Raw genomic sequence first — 20,439 nt, forward strand, 5'->3', positions numbered from 1 at the left:
AGAGGTACAAACTTGTCTCCTGACTTGCTCAACTGCAGAACATGGTTGTCAGAGCCACTGGGAAGTGGAAACTGAGGAGGTGAAGTCTGGCCATCAGGGCTGCTGGGAAGTGGAAACTGAGCCATGGGCTTTCAGAATCCAATGACACCCTGAATAATATAGTCTAATCACTTCCCTTTACTTTGAGACTCTTAGTTGTTCACTGCCCTATATAGAAACTACCTAAGAATACTGTGGCTTGGGATTGCTTCCAACCCCTTTATAGCTCCTGTAGGGGTGTACTCAGAAGGATGGCTTGTCTCTACAACTTGAGGTTTCTTTGGGGAGTGGCATGTCCAATATGGCCTTACAGTCTGGATGCTTCGGTGTTGACTGTGGGCTGTGGTGCCTTTAGATTCTAAGTAGCTTCTCCATCCATGCAGACTGTCCTTATTCAGTAGTCAAGCTGACCTCATGGTAGCCAATCTCCACGAGGCTGGAGTGAAACCACAGTTATTCTGGAGGATTGAACCCAGAACTCAAAGCAAGTCTTGAATAGCATTCACCTTGGATAGAATTAAAGAAGAGTTAAATGAACTTTCACCTTGTGATGAAAGAAGTTAGTATTCAGGTTAAACAGCGATGTAGCCTGTTTGGCCAATTTACTCTGGTATGGGAGTAATTTCACATACACAAATTACAAATGCATACTTTATAACCTAGTTTTACACACACAAGGTCTTTGTCAACAGTAGGAGTTGGAACAGGAGCAGTGGCCTGAAGAGAGGTGAATGGCTTTAGGTATACTATGGCCTCACCTTATCTCAGCTCTTTGGGCCAGAACCCCTCTTGAATACCATACCTATTCCCCACCCTACTCCTAACTTAACTGTCAGAACCTATCCCTGACTGGCCGTCTACTTGGCGGCCACCCAACCCCTGTTCTAGGGTCTCACCTCTGGCCTTACCTTTCCTCTCTGTAGTGTGTATATCTGTACCCTAACCAACTCCCCCTGCTCTAGACAAGCCAGTTATTGTAAGAATCCTCCAGATACCCACCTCAACCTTTCCCAGTTGGTTTCCTGCTTCCTGCATGAGATACACAACCTACAAGTGAGATTCTCCCAGCTCACTCTTTTTAGGGGTGCTCAGGACACCCATTGCCCATACCCACCAAGGTAGTTCTTTTGCACAGGCTCCAGTGTCTATAGAGTGGCAAGACAGAAATATATGATTGCCCTAGCTGGAACTGAGGTTCAGTACAGGTGAACAAGTGTCGCCTGCCTAGTTGTCTCTGGCAGAGCACAAAGGACACTTTTCTAATTTTCTTCCATTGTAGGCATAGTTTAAAAAGGTGGGCAAGTGTGAATCATACCATTTCCTCTCAACCAAAGCATAATGAGAACCTTCAGCTGGTCAGTAAATACACAGCCAAGTGCTTAGTCCCCACACTGCTAGCATAGGACACACACACACACACACCCCTATTGTCCATCTCTCTCTCTCTCTCGACCCAACAGCCTACTTTAATGCCTCTCCCAGAACATGAGGTGTGCAGTTTGAACATAAATTTCATCATCTGCGGAGGTTTGAATGAGATGCTCCCCATAGTCTTGGGCATTTGAATAATTTGGTCCCAAGTTGGTGGCTGTTTGGGCAGTTTAGGAGGTATGACCTTCTTGGAGAAATGTGGTACTAAGGGGCAGGCTTAGAGGTTTCAAAAGCTATGTATTATATCCAGTTATCTGTCTTGGTTTCCTGCTTCCTGCATGAGATGTTCTCTCTCTGCTCTTCCTGCTGCCCCCTGTCATAAGTCCCTGCTATGATGGATTCTTATCCCCTGGAACCATGAGCCCAAATGAACCTTTCCTTCTGTAAGTTGCCTCCATCATGGTATTTTATCACAGAAATAGAAGCGTAAGTGAAACATCTTTGGGTTCCTTGTTTCATTCCAAACAGCAAGCCAGGGCTTCTTGGATGTCTTGAGTGAGGGGGGAACGTGGAGCTGCTCCAAAAGCCGCAGCTTGAAGGAAGAAAGGATTTGTTGGACAGACAAAACATGTCTGGTAGAAAGACAGGGAAGAACTGAGTTCCTTTAAGACCTGGGACAGATGGAGCTGACGGACAAGCAGACAGTAGGCAAAACTGGGGGACCTATATCCTGTGCCTGAGCAGAACTCCCAGAAAGGGATGGGATCCTAGAGTAAAGTGACTACCCCAAGCACTGTGCAGAAGTGGGGCACAGGATATTCAGACCAAGATGATGGGGCCCAATACCCTTCATTTTCCATACTAATGTGTTCATATCCTCTGTATTCCCACATACAAAACAAATGTGCCCCTTTTAAATCTGTATACCAAAGCTTGATACAGATTCTGTTTCTGTGGAGTTGCCATGTTATCGGCAGGTCTCTCTGGAGAAAAATAGCTCATAGATAAGAAGATAAAAGTAACTGACTCCCATTAACACGGAACTGGTAAGTTCACAACCTGAAGGGTAGACTGGCAAACTCAAACCTGCAGGGTAGGCTGGCAGGCTGGAGGCTCAGGCCTAAAGCCATGTGTGGCAGGAGAGTCTGTCTTTCTCTAAAGGAAGGGAATCTTTTTTTTCTTACTAAGTCCTTACCAGATGGGAAGAACCTAATCCACACAACAGAGGGCCACATGCTTTACCTAACACACACTCACAGAGCCAGCTGAAGTCAGTGCAGAAGAAACTGTCCGGTGCTATAACCCAGCCAAGCTATCCGTTTACTGTCACTGTTTTTGGCATTGTGACACCATGCTCGGCATGAGAAGGGATAGAGAGAGGAAGCAGGACCTGTGCTGGCCGCCGTTTGCTGGACATTTTCACATCACAGAGGGAGCTGGCCATTGCCAAAGCTCCTAACGCTTCAGCCATCTGGTAGAGCAGAAAGAACTGCTGGTTTTAAGGCAATTTTTGTACCAGTTTTGTTAAGTGCTTCCCAGGGCTAATCGCTTAAGGAATCACTAGGTTCCACCAGGCCAGAGCCAGCAGCAGCCTTGCCTGGCCCAGGTATGTTCCCCTCCCAGGAAATGATTTCTTTTCTTTTCCAAGCCTTTGTTTGTTTAATTTTTGTGAGTATGAATGTGTGTGTGTGTGTGTGTGTCCGTGTCCGTGTGTGTCTGTGTGCTGGTTGATTTCTGTGTGTGTCACCTTGACATCAGCTAGCCTTTTCTAGGAAAAGGGAAACTTAACTGAGGAATTGCCTCCATCAGATTGGCTTTTAGGCAACTGTATGGGGGCCTTTGATTGATCAATGATTGACATAGGAGGGTCTAATCTGCTGTGAGTGGTGCCTCCCTCCCCTGGGCAATTTGTTTCAAATGGTACAATAAAGCAGGCTGAGCAAGCAAAGAGAGCAAGCCTTTAAGCAGCACTCCTCCATGGTCTCTGTTTCAGTTCCTGCCCTGACTTCCTTTCATGATAGACTGTAAACTATAAGTTGAAACAACCCCTTTTGCCAACACCTCCAAGCTGTTTTTTGTCATGACATTTTATAACAGCCATAGAAACCTACCTGTTGGCAGAGGCTGCTTGTTCATTTCCTGGCCGCCCAGACATGAAAAAAACCACACAGAAACTGTATTAATTAAAACACTGCTTGGCCAATCACTTAAGTGTATTGTTAGCTAGCCCTTATGTCTTAAATTAACCCATTTCTATTATTTTATATTTTACCATGAGGCTCGTGGTTTACTGGTAAAGTTCCCAGATGCATCTGTCTCCTACGGCTACATGGCTTCTCTCCGACTCCTCCTTCTTTCTTCCTTTATCTGCTTGGAATTTCCACCCTGCCCTATTCTGCACTGCAATAGGCCCAAAGCAGCTTCTTTATTAACCAATGATATTCACCGCATACAGAGGGGAATTCCACATCACCTACCTAAGGACAATGTGTGCATGCCTGAGTGTATGTATATGCCGCCATGTTTGTTTGGTGCCTGCAGAGCCTAGAAGAGGACATTGAATCCCCTGAAATTGGAGTTCTAGGAAACCATAAACTGCTTACTGTGATGGCAATGAACTTAACTCTGACACTCTACAGGAGCAGTAATTGTTGTGAGCTGCTGAGCCGTCTCTCCAAATGTCCCTCCCTCCCCAGGATTCCAAGCAAGGGACCCAACCAGTTTCTGCTCCCAGATCTACGGATTGGCGTGTGTTTTCCAGAGAGATGCAGGAGGGCAGAAATACCTTTGGTCCTTTGTGAGTTTTCACCCGTACGTCTTGTCATTCTCTTTCCCCTGACTGCTTGGGTTTTAGAAAACAAAATCCAGAAGACTTCTTTTCTCTCCGCTCTTTTGTCTCTATCACTCCCAGAGAGGGTGGGCCTCAGTGCTCAGGTGAGACAGAGAAAATGACAGTGTGTACTTTTGTTTGTTTTGCTTGTTTGTTTGAGACAAGTCTCACAGGCTGGACTTACTATGTAGCCCAGGCTGGCCTCTGTCTTGGAGTGTTCCTCCTGTCTCAGTATCCAAGGTGCTAGGGCTTACAGGTGTGATCATGCCTAGATCAAGTCAGTATGTGTGTGTGTGTGTACGTGCACATGTGCAAGGTTGATGTTGGAATGTTTTCCCAAATCAAACACACTTTCTACTTTATTATTTTTGCAACAAGATCTGCCAATGAACCTAGACCTTACTATTTTGGCTATATGAGCTGGTTGGTGAATCCCTGGGACCTGCCTGCCTTTGTCCTCCCTTCCCCCGACTCCTAGTGCCGAGTCACAGAAGTATGTGTTGTTGTGCCCAGCTTTTCATGGCTGCTGAGGATCTGAATGCAGGTCCTCAGGTGACATCCCATCACGAAGCCTTTCTCCAGTCTCTAAATCGCGCCTGTAAGGCATGAACTCACCTCATCTGTGACTCAACCACTCTGTTAGTTCAGTGTCTTCTCTTGGTTGTATATTTTAGTGTCTTCCCCATCATAACTTCCCTCTCCTTCATAAAATTATAAACAGAGGAGGACACATCCAAAAACATCAAAAATCCAGATTATCACTGACTTAAAAGAGCACAAGGTTACCACTTTATAAGGAAGCCTTGCCCAGATTTCCTTGTATGCAGCCATATACTGGTCTTCTGCCCTCTCTCTCCCCTCCTCCCTCCAGAACTGAAGAGAGTGGGTAGCAGCCACTCTGCTTTGCAGCCAGTGGCCTGGGTTCAATCTCCTGATAAGTCATCAATTTCTTTCTCACCCAAAACATCTGATTTAGGCTCCTGAGTTATGAGCTAACATTAAATGTAAAAGCTTGCAGCGTCACATATATAACGCTGTTGATTAGAAACATCAAGAAAAGTAATTGACTGGAGGGGACTTCTGTGACCAGCTGGTCAAACATCTGGATCGGATCCCAGGGGTCTGAGCTGAATTCCTAAGCTGGCCATTCTTGGCCAGTAGTACATAGTAGCATCTTTAAAGGTTTTGAGTCTCCTCTTTCTGCAGTGAGTTTCCCACAGTACTTTATACACAATAATATGAATGTGTGTTTTGGTTAGCTGACAAAAAGCTAAATAAAATAATTCCAGTCGTTATCTTCCCACGCATCCAGTTCCCTGGACATTGTGGTTGTCAGCATTTTTTTTTTAGCCTTGTCCTGTTACCAACCTTGACCACTGGGTGGCAATGTGCACCCGCGTTTGCCAAAGGCTATCGTTATTAAGGGAGGTGACCACTGGCTAAGTCCAGCTGGTTTGCAGCTAAGCAGCCCTGGGAAGAGTTGCTGCCAGCCTGGGCTTTGTTTTCAGGAGCTGCCCTGTTGACAGCTCCACAAATCTAAGTCAACTTCTTGCCTTTGACCCCAGCCAGTAACCTGTGACCAGTACCCCAGGGCGAGACCTTGTGTTCTGTGGGCCAACAACAGCCACTCTCTAATTCTTTTCTGCCAGAGTTGACTCCTGCCAGAAAACTAAGGCCTTCTCCATCTTTCCTGGACCATTAGGGTTTAAATTTAAGGAAGATTGATGTAGGATAGTTGTTTGCAGTGTTGAATTGAGAGGGACTGGGAAGCTTCATGGTCCAAGATCAGAGAGTAGGGATACTGTCTTCTATTAGCCATCTGCTTTCCTCCCTGCCTGCCTCTTTTCCTTATGTTTATTGGGTCCTCATGAAGAACTAGGTACTCAGCTAAAAGTATCAATATTAAGATCACATTAGTCTCTGTTCTCAGAATTTACAAACTAAACGGAGAGAGAGATGGATCCTGGAACAGGGTCACCCTAGTGTTGAGTGCACACAGCCTTGGGTGTGAATAATAGAACCAAGATGTAAAAAGAAAACATTAGAATCCAGCATGCATACAGATTGTTCTCGTATTTCCTTTTGCTATGGTGAGGTAACAATTGTCAAAACATTGCCTTGTCTCAAGCCAAGCACGATGGTGTACCCTTGTAGCCCAAGCACTTGGGAATGGGGAGTGAGAAGAGGAGAAATTCAAGGTCAACCTTGGTTGCCTTAGTTCAATGCCAACCTGAGCCACACAAGACCCACCCTGATTCTAAAAACAAAATAAACAAGCAAGCCTCCTCTCTGCTGCCCTCCCAGACAGCTGGCTACTGGAATGGTGTAAAGAGACAAGGGAGGTACCCGGGGTGAGAGAGACCTTGTTTAGTTGTAACAAGAAATTCCCAGCCCTGATGATTCTCTTCCTGTGAAATTTAGTCTCAGGGAGTTCCCATCATGAGATCACTTGTAGAAGAGGCTGAGAGTCTAATTTTTAAGTGAAGTTTCCAAAAAAAGTTATGACATTGTAGGCCAAAAAAAAAAGTGATATGCATGAAGCCAACTTTGGGCCCTCCGGGATCTCCAGCCCCCGGCGCAGTGGTGCCTGTTTACCTCTGCGGGGAAGAGGCTTTCTGCACTCTCTGCCTTTCCAATTCTTCCACTGTGTTCTCATTTGGCTTTTCACTGTGAACATAGATACTGTGCAGTTCAGTGCCACCTTGATGGGGTCTCCTCCTCTTCCCTTCACCCAGACGCTGATCCAGTGGGCTTGGAGTAGGGCTCAAGAAGTTTTCTCTCTAGCAGATAACTGAGTGATGCTAAGAAAGGTGGGACCAGATGGTGGATGAGGACACCTGCTACAAAGTGTAGCCCTTTAGCTTGTGCCATGGACTTGGAGTTTTCAAGTATAAGTAAAGGAGAGGGCAATCCTTTCCTTTGCCTTGTCAGTAATAGCTTCAAGATTCTGATGGCAGCTCTTTGTTTTAGATGCTGAACAATGATCTGCTGTTTTGAAGCCAAAACAAAACAAAACAAAAGCAAGCTGGCCTGTGGAGGATGATGAAGTCACAGGGAACAGAGTGCAGTGTTCTCCCTCCTTCCCCCTCCTACCCCTATGACCACACTAGACTCTCGGTGGGGTGGGTGGTACTCAGGGGTGAGTGATGCTAAGATGCACCTGCTTCTGCCTTTTGTGATGCACTGAAGTTTGGCTACAAAGTGTCTGGGGGAACTTGTTCAGTTGTAGGCATGCCTGAAATCTGACAAGGATGCACTGGGATCTTTGAAGGTGGCATCAGGGTGGTCTTTGCCACCTGCTGGTCTGGTCTCCCAGAGTGAATCTGCAGCTCCTTGCTGAACAAGTCACCTTTGACACCATGGAACACCATCAACCTAAAGTGGGTGGCCCTCACTGCCGCAGCAGTACAGTACCTTGCTGCAGATATCAATGTGGTACCCAAAGGAAGATCCATCCATCCAAGAACCAGGAGGAGTCCTACTCCCTATCCATTTCCTCCACGGAAAGGAAGGCATAAAACTTGGGATAAGAGACCCCCATCTTCACCTTCATGAGTGGATTAATGCCATCATCCCAAGAGTGGGTTAGTTATGAAAGGATAAATTTAGTTCTCTTACATTAAACCTCACTGCCTCTTGACATTCTGCTTTCCATCATGGGATGGGGCAAGAATTATTGTTCTCTATCAGAGGGGTCACTGATCTTAGAAGTTTCCAGGCCCAGTATAAGAAAAACAAAGTAATTATTGTGTTTTGCTGCAGGGAGGGTCTCACTATGAAGCCTGGCCTTAAACTTACTATATAGCTGAGGAGAGCCATGAACTCATGACAATCTCCTTGCCTCAGCCTCTGAGGTGTCAGTATCATAGGGATGAGATGCCAGACCTTGCCAGTCTCTCTCTCTCTCTGTATCTCCCTGTGTTTCTCTTTCTGTATCTCTTTCGGTCTCTCTTTCAATCATGGGTATTCTGTTACAGAAACACAAAGTAGAGTAAGTCAGTCCTCATATCAGGATTTTTATTTAGCCACATCTGTCTGCCATGTGGACATAAAGAGCCCTATTCATGGGCACTGGGAGTAGGGCATGGTCATTTTGTGCAGAGTCCACCATGCTCCCTCCACATAACAGGAAGGACTTCCAAGCCCATGACTGAGCTTTCCAGAGCAGACCCATTGTCAAAAGACTTGTTTCAGCCACATCTATTTCCCTATCCTCATCTCCCAAGTCATAGAGGCATTCTCCCTGTTCAAATAAAAGTAATGCTAGCCGATATGGATTCGGCACTTTCCCAAGCTCCTGACAGACCCTCAGCTTTCTGACTGCCCACACCAATGGTCTAGCAGATGTCGGTTTTGTTCTTGTTTTACATCCCAGAAAACAGAGACAGGGAAGTGTAAGAAACTTTCTATGATGGCACAGCTGATATGATAGAGCAAGGACTCCATCCATGGAGGCTATGGGAAAAGGGGAATCCCCTTTGCCATGTCTACCCACATCACACTGGCTGGAGAGTCACACCTCCACATCTTCTTAGTCCTGTCCTTGGGGGCTAGACAGTTCCCTTTTCAACTTTGAAGGGATCAGAAGGTGTCAACCCCACATCTACCTGAGTGGGACATCTTGATCATTTCTAGCTGAGGGCACCTGAGAAGTGGCAGAAGGAGCTTCTTGCTTTCTCCTTTTTCCCCAAAGGCAAGGCACACACTTCTCAAGAGAAATGTCCTTGGGCCAGGAAGAGGAAAATGTTATCCCTGGAGATGGGGAGCCATGCCAAGATGAATCTGTGCAAATGACCCGTTGAGATAACTCTGCTTCCTGCAGCAGGTTGGTCCTCAGTGTCCCTTAAAGGGTCCATGCAGCAAAGGCTTAGTCCCCAGCTTGGCACATGGGCAGTGGTGGAATGTATAGAGGTGGGGCCTGAGTGATGTTGAGGACATACCCTTGAAGAGGACTATGGGCACAAGTTCCTTACATTTCCTCTTCTTCACTCCCTGAGGGCCCATGGCCTTCGAAGGCTCAAATCCTTGTCAATGGGTAACTCTATGTAATGGGAATGCAAACACTCAGTCTACTTCACTCAACTGGAGGTGTCTCCGCCTCAAATGCAGGCTCCCTGTTGGGTCACCTGAGGCCTCAGTTGTAGCGTCATTGTGGCTGAACTTTCCCCACCCCCCTCCCACCTTCCTTACCCCTTACATGTAATCTCATCTGTAGATTTGGCTTGTGATTCCCCATCCAGAGTCTTTTCAGGGACTCCAGCAGGACATGTCATCTTCCTTTCACACAATCAATGTAATTGTTTCTCTCAAAGAGGTGAGTATCGCTTTTCTCATGCTCTGATAGTGCTGAACAATTCTGTTGTCCTGATCTCATCTCAGTCTCCAGTGTGCCCTGGGGTCCCTGGATAGCAATGTGTCTCCTTGGGACAACTTTGCTGGAAACAATCTGGGGTATAAATTTGTTATGGGTCCCTGTCTTGGAGTTTCTATTGTTGTGAAGAGACACCATGACCACGGCAACTCTTATAAATGGAAACATTTAATTGGAATGGCTTGTTTACATATAGTTTCAGGGGTTCAGGCCCTTATCATCATGCAGGGAACGTGGCAGCATGCAGGCAGACATGGTTCTGGAGAAGCAGCTGAGAGTCCTATATCTTGCAGGCAGCAGGAAGAACGGTATGTCACCCTGGGCAAAGCTTGAGTAAAAGAAGACCTCAAATCCCGCCCCCTTTCTTCAATAAGGCCATGCCTCCTACTAATGCCACTCCCCATGTGAACTTATGGGAACTAATTGCGTTCAATCTACCACAGATACCTGAAGAGAAAAATTCCTGAGAGGCCGATTAAGTTGAATGGAGTCTTTATTAACTGCCAGTGAACCTGTTACAAGCAGATTATCAGGAAGCAAACCCGACCTCTAGCTGGCTTGAGTTTTTAAGGGCAAAACTTGCAATTGTGACACACAGAAAGCAAGCACTGTTTACGGAGAGATAGCAGAGAGATAGCAGTTAAATGGTCGGGCAGTTAACCTTTAGCTCGGGGTCACGCTGTATAGGAATTTAGTTCTGGTCCAGGGGCCAGTTTTACCCAGAATAGTCTTAGGCACCTAGGAATACTTTCCTGAGCTGGCATAGCCATAGTTCAGTAGCTTACTACAGGTTTACAGCAAAGGATCTGCTTGTCGCGTTAGTTGAATAAGCTGAGTTTTCAGGTGATAAATGGATTTATGGAATAACAATAAATTTATAAGATGTGGTGGTTTCAAGGACAGCACTTCACCAGATATTCCTGCTTTCCTTTGTAACCCTGGCCAGGGTGAACACAGGTTCTTTTGTTCCAGTCTTAACCACCAATAACTCCCAGATCACACATTACATGTCACCCTATAAATCCATCTGTCTAGATCCCTCTGTATGAGTACCTTCAGAAAGGCTACAAAGCTAAAGCCATGGCAGAATTCAAAAGGTTTTCGAAGAAGGCTGATAGAAATGTAAATAGCCTATTGATAAGATAACAAGCCCAAATCAATTGTTGGAAGCATTTGCTGCCCTAGTAAGGCTTCCGTGGTTCACAGACATTAGAGAGGTGGAGTTGAGTCAGGCTGCAGGGGTGAAAGGGCAGGGCAGGGCCAGATGGGTGGGCAGGAGAATAGGTCGACGGCAGCTGAGTAGCTGCACCAAGAGCAACTGGGGGACAATTTGGGTTGAAGCCCTAGGGACAGTCAGAAGGTCTCTGACGGTCCTCCTTGAGGCACACACTAGGTGATCAGATGACAGGTGGAGGAGCCATCCCCGATGAAATGCAGTGTGCTCACCTCTTCATAGAGTCAGGTGAGGGAGTCACACCCTCCCCTTACTTGGGGCATCTGCTAAGTTCCTAGGCCTGGTTTCCCTGACACGATTTTAATATGCTCATGGGTCACATTACCAACCTGTCTTGAAGGAATGAAAATATTCTAAAGAAATGGGGGGGGAGCTGGAGAGATGGCTCAGCGGTTAAGAGCATTGACTGTTCTTCCAGGGGTCCTGAGTTCAGTTCCCAGCAAATACATGGTGACTCACCTGTAATAAGATTTGGTGCCCTCTTCTGGACTGCAGGGACACGTTCAGGCAGAACACTGTATACATAATAAATAAATAAATAAATCTTTCTAAAAAAAAAAGAAAAAAGGAATACTGTGTCCCTTTCCCTGGCTATCAGATGATTGAAACCACCAAACCCAAGAAATCAAAATTTTCCCAAGAATCTTTGGCTGGGAAGCCAAAAGGCTAAAGCCCCAGGGACAACCAGAGACAACTTCCTGCCAGAGGAGGAACTCGTATTCTAAAAAGAAGATTTACAAGTTGGGAGACAACCTCATGGACAGACTTGGAGCAGAGACAATGTTGCAGGGGATGGGGTTGTATGGATGAGAGACCATGCTTTGGCTGACTACTCAGTTGTGAATATCTCTTGCATTTAATTTAAACTCTGCCTTCGTGTTAGGTCCCAAAGACAGACCTAGAGAGGCCATTTATCTCTTTGTCTTTCTTTCTGATGTGCCACATTGAATAAATCATTTTTTCTTTTCTTTCTTTTCTTTTCTTTTTCTTTTTCTTTTTTCTTTTCTTTTCTTTCTTTTCTTTTTCTTTTTCTTTTTTCTTTTCTTTTCTTTCTTTTTTTTTTTTTGAGATAGGGTTTCTCTATGTAGCCCTAGCTGTCCTGGAGCTCGCTCTCACAAATCAGGCTGACCTTAAACTCACAGAGATCCGCCCACCTCTGCCTCCCAGGTGCTGGGATTAAAGGCATGTACCACCTGGTCACATTGAGTAAATCTTCCATAAAATCTCCTCTTTGCATTTCACTATTAACTTAGCCCATTTAATGGTTTATGAAAGATGAATGACTGTCCTGGCTTGGTGTGGCACAGGCTGTGGCATTCCTAAATTTGGTAATATTCCTATAGTCTCAAGTCACAGTGACATATTTATATGGTGGCTCCCTTATATCCCAGAAACAAGTCATTTGTCAGTCTGTGGCATGGCTGTTGCTGTCTAGACAGTGCTCTTTATATATCTGCCCAGATACACAGTCCCCCGAAACAGAGTCTTTCAGACCAAGGCACGTTAGACAAACCACTGTTTTTTTGCATAACCTGAAGTAACTGGGCAAGGCACAGCCTGATCTCAACATTTAGTCTGTTTTGTGTAGCTATGACAAAACACCTCAGCTTGTAAGTCTGGAGGTTCAGCAACATAGGGCCAGCAACATCCTAGCTGATAGCATTACAACGTGAAGACATGTGCAAGGGGTGAGAAGGCAGGAAGCAAGAGACTGGAAGAAGACAAAACCTTCTCCTCCTCCTCCTCCTCCTCCTCTTCCTCCTCCTCCTTCTCTTTTTTCTCCTCCTCCTTTTCCTTTTATTTCGTCTTCTTCTTCTTCTTTTTGTAACTAGAAACACTTTTAGAGCTGACCCACCCCTACCAATCCTGACCCACTTCACAGAGATGACATTCCTCCAGCCATGAGGATGGAGTGCCTGTGACCTAGTGACTTTCTACTTCTCTGAGTCTTCAAGGTGCCACTGCCTCAATGCTACACACAAGGTCCCAAGCTTTCAGCATACCCACAGGTGTGTGGAAGACAACAGATATTCATATCCTGGTGAGTTCACGCCCAGGACTGAGCCCCATTGACCGCTTTCACAGAAAAGAGAAAAGGCAGAGCAGAGTGGATTTGTCACAGCTGACTTGAGTTCAGTGTGCCTTCTCCCAAGAAGCTTTCCCTGGTCATTAAAGCCATCTCCTTTGTGGCCTTTCTGTGGCCTTCTTCCATGTTTTCTAAAACCCTTGGACACAGACAGAAATCATTACATGTATAATGCTTTGTATGAAAGGTGCTTCTCAAACTTAGAGGATTACCGAACACAGGACTCCTTACTGGTCTCAGACCTGCACACTGTAGTCAGAACTGGGGAAAAGGGAGATCCTGATCTCAGAGTTAAATCCGAGAAATGTCAATCTTCGGCCCTGCTGGCACAGCAAATAATAAATCAACATTTATAGCTAAGTCTGGGAGGCAGGCATGTCTGGCTGTGTTTTCCAACCATCCCCACCACAATCCATAGGAAGAACTATCTTTCCAATGGTGATCTGGTGAGAAGACAAACACATATGTGAACAATTGCAGGCAAAAACTTCAGCAAAATTACTCCAGTCTTTGCTTTGTGTAACTGAGGTACAATAAAAAAGGTATTGCTTTTTTGTTCCTAATACCTGGCACTCAACTCCCAAAAACCATGGAATTTCCTGTCTCTTGTCTCTTGTATGCTAATGAGGTGGCTCCTGGCGGGCGGGAGTGGATACCCTCAGGATGTGGACCAGTTGCCAGAAAAGTCAACCACAGTGATTAGTGATTAGAGCTGGAACTTCCATCCCCATTCCCCAGCCTCCGGCGACTGAGAGAGACTAAAGGCTGACCCCAGTCTCTGCAGCTAGTGGTTCAGTCCAGCATCCACGCACAATGAAGCTGCTATTAGAAAATGTGAAAGAGTGGCATCTCGGGGCACTGCAGGTTTCCTGAACACGGTGTGTTGGTTAGTTTTCTTGAACTTGATCCAAACCCAGATATATCTGGTAGCAGGAAAACCTAAGAGAGAAAATGCCTCCATCAGATTGGCCTGTGGCTTTTCGGTGTGTGTGTGTGGGGGGAGAATCTTGATTAATGATTGTTGTGGGAGTGCCCAGCCTACTGTGGGCATTGTCATTACTGGCCAGGTGGTCTTAGGTTGCCTAGGAAGCCAGGCTGGGCAAGCCATAAAGGGCAAGTCAGTAGGCAGCGTCCTTTGACAGTGTCTACTTGAGGTCCTGCACCGACTTTCTTCAGGGACAGATTGTGACAGGAAACATGAAGCAAATAAACCCTTTCCTCCTCAAGGCGCTTTCCATCACGGTGTTTACCACAGAAATGGAAGCAAACTAGGACACACAGCATTGCCTGGGGGCGGATGAGCCCAAGTCTATCAGGATGGACAGGGACTTTGCAGCACCCAATCCTCGCAGATGCATTCTGGGTGATTCCCCTGGCCGCTCATTTCTATTCTCATAATAACAGAGCTTGTTTGGAGTCCTAAGCAGCTTTCTAGCAAATGATCAAATCCCAGCAGGAGTCATGGGGCCCCCTGAACTCGTAGTCTGCTTGGGAGAGATGTGTGTGGCTTGCAGCTCACATCTACTGTTTTCACCTGAAGCTGAGGTGTCACGTGGGACTGAGCTCTTAACCCTGGGCTCTATTTTCATCTGAGATTTGAATAAATGGTTGTTGGTGATATAAAACCAACACAGTATATGAGTGAAATTCTAGGTTTGTTCTGTTCTTTTGGCCTACGAAACTTGCTTTTAAAACCCTGTTTGTTACCCATGGATTGAATTTCATAACTACTGTTATCAGAGATTTTAGCATCCAGGCTTGTGCACCTGAAAGCCCTAACCAGCCGGGCTCAGCCACCTGTTCCTACCATGTTAGTGAAGATCAGAGAAGATAAAATCAACGTGGTTGCTCTGGGAAGAGCAAGAAAGACATCCAGTGGACCTAAGTCCGCCTGTGGGATTCTGGCACGGCATTTGGGCTTCAACAGAAGGCAAGAGTGAGGGTCTAGAGAGGTGACTTAGTGGATAAGAGCACTTGCTGTTCCTGAAGAGGACCTTGGGTTCAGTTCTCAGCACCCACTTGGAGGCTCACAACCATCTATTACTCCAGGCCTAGGAGATCTGATGCCCTCTTCTGGCCTCCACGGTCACTGGGCACGTAATTGTTGCACATACATACCTGTGAAAGACCCTCGGAGAGGACCTTCCCTCTGGTGAAGACCCGGGGACCCAGGCAGACACTCCAAGACCAGTGGGTGCAATCAGCAAGAGGTTTATTAGGTAAACACAGGTACCTGCGGGCGGCAAAGTCTTTAGAGGACTTGCACGGCTGCAGACTGAGAAGAGGTTTTTTTATAGGAAAGAGGGTGGCAGATGCGTGGTTATTGGTTGGTTGGAATGAGGCGAGGGGCATAAGTGGTTTTTCCTTTCCCAGCACAGATGTATGGCAACAGATATCCAGTTCCTTTTTACAGATATCCTGTTGTATAGATGTCCTATTTTACAGATATCCTGCTTTGCAGCCAGGGGCCCTGACCTCACTCTGCACTTACATTTGTTTGTCAAAGCCTTGCGAAATGACGTTACAGCAGCTAAGCTGGGGTCTTTCATAAGGGGGGACTGTTCCTTTGTAAACTGCTAATATTCTAAGTTTGGCACATGTGCTGACTATAGGTATCCTGTTTTCCTAAGCAAACAGGATGTTCTCATGAGAGCAGGCTAGCTGCAGGTCCTGAGGGGGTCCTGAGGGTCTCAAGCAAACAGGATGTTCTCATGAGAGCCGGCTAGCTGCTAATCCTGAAAATCTTTCAAACAAACAGAACGTTCTCACCAGAGCATGCTAGCTGCGGGTTCTGAGGGGGGGGGCGGTCTGTAGGGTCTTTCACCTGCAGGCAAAACACTAACACACATAAAATAAAAATAAATACATCTTTTTATAAAGAAGGCATGAGTGAGCATATTAGTAAGCAGTGAGGTGTGGTCCCACCCACCACTGGTACGTCACTGGTTTGCCTCTCATCTCCCTCCATGGTGGTCCAGCGAGCTGTCAGAATTGCATGCAGTCTCCCTCTCAGAGGCAAGTTCTTCCTCTGGCTAGCAACAGGGTTTCCGCTTCCCCCCTTCACCCAGTGTGGCATTCTTGGAGAAATGGTAACTCTTTGGAGTTCCCCGCTTCCGTTGTCTCATAGCATGTTTCTTCAGAATATTTCCTCCCTTGCCAGGACAGCGAATCATTTTAAGAGCAGTTTCATTGCCAAATACTGCACTTCTGCTACAGTATCTAACAGAGGAGTCGCTGCTGTATGCTGATAGCAAATCATGAACGAATGGGTGATTCTCAGTATGGTCCACACTGGCCCAGCCCTCGCTCTCATGGCTCTGTGGAGAATATTCAGATCCAACCACAGACCCTCACTTTGCAGTGGGTTTGCGGCTAGTCATGTCCATCACGGCCACTTCACATCCTAGCTCAGCTTCACCTGACTTGGCAGTGTTTAGATAACTTACATTAGCTTGCGCTACAGTTGGGCAAAGTCATCCAACAGGAAGTCCGTTTTCTAATAAAGTGTTGACCGTCTTCTGGACCCTTTCGCATACTCTGTTGACAGTGACAAACAAGCTAGTTGTAGGGACGTAAGTGTAAAGTAAAAGAAGCCGCTAGGCTGAAGCACCGCTGTTGAGTCGGGCATTGTCTGTCATTGGACTCTGTCTGCCATATTCGGGCGCCTATTGGGCTGTCAACCTTCTAGTTCTCTCTAGGAACCATTTGTCGTGGGGTATGTGATGTCAGAAAAGTAGGTGAAGTTTGCTTTCTGAGTCCATAATTGATCAAAGGGCATCAGATGCTTTTAGATGCTCCTCGGGTTTAAGGTGTCTCTCTAAGAAAGACACGTGCAGGATCAATATGTGTCGTCCCCCCCCCCAACTCCCACTCCTCCTGCTCTGTTTTTTCAGCAATAGTTGCTTTCTATCTTTTAGACTTTCCTCTTTATGACCAACTAGGTGGAGATTCAGGGAACACCCAGGTCTCATGTGCAGCGCATCCCACAGAGTGAATTTGCCCTGCATCTGGATCCTGGTTCCAATTCCATGTTAATCCTCATTAGCTTCAGTTGGAGAAGGGAACATTTTCTGACCTTGTCCTAAAATTCCAAAGCTGAACCCATCTGAAGCCCATTGACCCTTCTGCACTAAATACACACAATGAATCGTTGCTGAGTGATTAAACTGATATTATCAACCACAGTTTTGATTTGTGGCTGACCCGGGCTAACCCGAAACATCCTGTCCTCAAAGGTGGCTAGGATTGTTTGACAAGGTCAACTTTATCCAAGACTGCCAGAGGACTGTTCCCTCACTGAGGACGTCTGAGTCTCCACACTTGGATCCAGCATCACACATGATGTCTGCATGAAACACATGCTTACTCATCCTCCACGTAGGCTGTATAAAGATGAGTTTCTTTCCTCTTGCAAAGGCTCGCTCCCCGATCTGATTTAAATGGATGTAACTGCTGCCTGCTATGGAAAGGGTTAATGATTCACGGGTGGGGATGGGATTGGGGGGTGGGGGAGTTCTGTTTATGTGGCCTTGCTCCGTAGGAATCCAATTTCTCACAGAAGTTGAGCCCAATCAAAAGCAACACAGGGGGTCGAGGAGGAAATGCTCTGGGGCCCTTAAGACTTTGTGTTCTGAGTTCCATGCTCCCTGCACCACAGTGAAAGGAGAGCAGGGGATTGTGCCACCGGGAGGAACATGTGCGGAGTGTATGGCCTGCAGAGTAACAACAAACAGTTTAATACATAATGGAAATCACATTTCTCTAATCACAGCGCACACAGGCCCAGGATCACACATCCCCTCGGTTGTCTGAACAGGACGCACAGCAGGCAAACAGTCAGGACGATTATATACACAGTGACGTAATTTCTCTGCCCTTGAGTCTCCTTCAGCTGGGCTTCATTCTCGGAAGGCAAATTCCAAAAGCGAACCCTTTCAGGCTCTCCTCTCTGATCTTTTTGAGGGTATCTGACAAGGCACCATCTTTTCCTCCAAGCAAAGAGGACCCCAAGGATGCATGGGTGGGGCCCCTGACAGTAATTATGCCCTGAAAGGCTGGGGTTCACCCAGGCCTAGAAAGAAGGTTTCTCTGGAGATGGCCCAGCTAGGAAAAATGCTGAGCTCGAGGCAAGTGGACTGCTGAAAGTTCACTTACAGTGTGAGTTTGCGTCTGATACCCTGCTGGAAAAGTGACCAGGGTCGCAGCTACTTCATTAACCCTGCAAATGCTGTTTTCCTAGTCCCAGGTTTTCTCTGGCTACAGAAGCAGCAGGATTAGGACTTGGGGTTGTGTCTTAAAATGCAAGGCAGGACAAAGTATAGCTACATGTGACAGTGTAAAAAAACATCTTTTTCTTTCTTAAATAGTTCTTTCGTGCTTCACATGCGCGCGTGTTTCCTGAGTTCAGTGGAGGGAAGTGCATTGGAATTTCTCATGTACCTATTCCGCCTTTGAAGCAGCCATGTCAGTGGGGCAGTTACTATAACCCCTTCCCAACTTTCAGATGACTTAATAGCCCATTCAATAAACACAACCGGGGATGGGAACAGCTGGATGTTATATCTCCGTCTATGGATTCCAAATGAAAATTCTTCCCTGGCCATACTGACTGTGGGTTCACATAATTCCCTTTAACCAACAGTATAATCATGAAATGCAGGAAACGCCATCCTTAACCCTAAATAACACAATGAGCAGGAACAGCCCAGCTCAAAGCCATTTGCATTAAGCCTAGATGAGAGCGGCATGGCATTTGACAGTTCCCCCATGTCTTCCCACGGATGATGGAGCACAGCAGGCGGGCAGGCTCTTCTGATGTGGTTCCAGTGACTTTCTTGAGAGTTCCCCAAAGATCAACATCAGCATCACTGTGAGTTACTCAAATACAGAAGCACAGGTCTCAATTCAGGCACCAGCTCTGACCCTATGTATTCTTAGGCTCCCCAAGTACTTTATATACATGCTGGGGCTTTTACCTTACATAGTGAGTTTCTGGTTCATAGGCAAGGATGGGCAGAAGCAAGCAGGCAGAACACACATGCTCAAACACACACACACACACACACACACACACACACACACACACACGAAGGGGGCATGGTTCTGGAGAAATGTAGTTAGAGACAGTGAAAAGGAAAAGTCTGGAACCCAGAAGGACTTGGATACAGCTGCCTGGAGACATCTGCTTTGTGGTCTCCAAGAAACAGAGGCAGTATTGAATTTTGAAACGGGAGAGGATTTTGTGCAATATCATTTGAGAAACCCTGGTGTGCTTCTGAAAGACGACCAAACCAGGCTCAGCAGCTATGCACTGTGATCTGCCAAGTGGGCTGCGGGGTGGGAAGAACACAGGATTGCTTATGTCTTCTACTTAGGCCTACGCTCCTTCCCCTTCTGGGTGTCTGAAATCCAGTCTGGGTGTGAGGCTTCCAGCTTCCAGGGCAAAGCCTCAGCACTGCTCTCCCCATGCATGAGGCTGGGCTAGGCTGTCTGCCTCTGAACCCTCAGGATTTATGCAACTGAGTTTTATTCCTTTTTAGGCAAATCTGACACCCTCATCCTGCTCCCCCCACCCCACCCCCGCCCGAGCCTTTGCTTGGCCCGAGCTGCCACATGTCAAACAGCCCCACATTCTGTGGCTTCAGCATCCAGGCAAGTGTCCATGAGGAAGGGAAGTGTAACCACTGAGACGTGGCGTGAACACAGCTCCTGCATGCTGTTGCGGCCGGGTATGCTGACTGATCTGCAATGACTCTCTCGGGAGCTGGTTGTCAAATTTTTGGTGTGTTCAGGAAATGTCTGCCACATTTTACATCAACATTTTCAAACAGCGAGTGAGTGAAGTGTTGAATGGTAACAGTGAGGAATGGATGGATCTCCGGAGCCACCGGGGACCGGCTGCGGTAACACCAAGTAACCGGTTTTTGAATGCGCACACCTGAAGACTTTGATGTCAGACAACTATTCTAGAGGCTTTGCCTTAAATATAAACTCCATCCTGGTGTCATATGCAGTTTTTGTATAGGATACAGGAGGAAAGGATTCGATCCCTTTTGGCTATCTACTGTCACTTATATTTAGAGATTCAGAAGGCTCAGTATCAATCAAAGAAGAGATATGTGCCTAAGTTTAAGACTAAAGGGCTTCAGAGCTTTTAGATTACCATTGCCTCAATTTCTCAGGATTCTAGTCGAATTTAAGTTCAGCTCAGAAGAACTCCCTTCCAGCTGGGATGAGCATCCTCTCCTGCCTTCTGCTATAACCTGCCCTTCATCAGGGCAGGCATGGCCAGCGGTGAAATCTGCTTACCCTGTGTTGACTGAATATGGGCCAGTGGTGAAGTCCACTTGCCCTGTGTTGACTGCATAATCACAGGTATTTTCAGTTTGTCTCCCACTGGTGGCAGAAGAGGAACAAGAGCTGAGGAAGGATGTGAACTCGGAGCTCTGTGTTCCCAAAGCTTGTTTATGTTTTGATGCGGTGGTCTCAGACTGAGGTCTCTTGACTCC

Source organism: Microtus pennsylvanicus, chromosome 11 (assembly GCF_037038515.1).
Source record: "Microtus pennsylvanicus isolate mMicPen1 chromosome 11, mMicPen1.hap1, whole genome shotgun sequence".
NCBI lineage: Eukaryota > Metazoa > Chordata > Mammalia > Rodentia > Cricetidae > Microtus > Microtus pennsylvanicus.